Source organism: Plasmopara halstedii (assembly GCF_900000015.1).
Source record: "Plasmopara halstedii genome assembly, contig: Scaffold_2904, whole genome shotgun sequence".
NCBI classification, from domain to species: domain Eukaryota; phylum Oomycota; class Peronosporomycetes; order Peronosporales; family Peronosporaceae; genus Plasmopara; species Plasmopara halstedii.
The window spans coordinates 476,853-477,149 of NW_020189809.1; positions in this window are offsets into that span (position 1 = coordinate 476,853).

The window sequence follows — 297 nt, forward strand, 5'->3', positions numbered from 1 at the left end:
AATTCCTACGAGTAATATTCCACGATCACCCTTCTTATAAAAAAAACATGGTTCAACAATCGATTGCTTCAATCCCAAATCGGTCAATTTTGTACTAAGTCACCGATTCCATAATCTCAAGCCGTAAAGGCTTTGAAGTAGTAATAATACGATTTCATTTGCAGTTTTCACACCCAACTCCTTCGATACTTGATCCCGTATCTCCATCCCTTGTGGGATCTTAATATAAATAGGAAATATTTCTTCAGCGGATGCTTTAACATAAGCATTAGGCACATCTCCGTGTCTAGCTGGTAC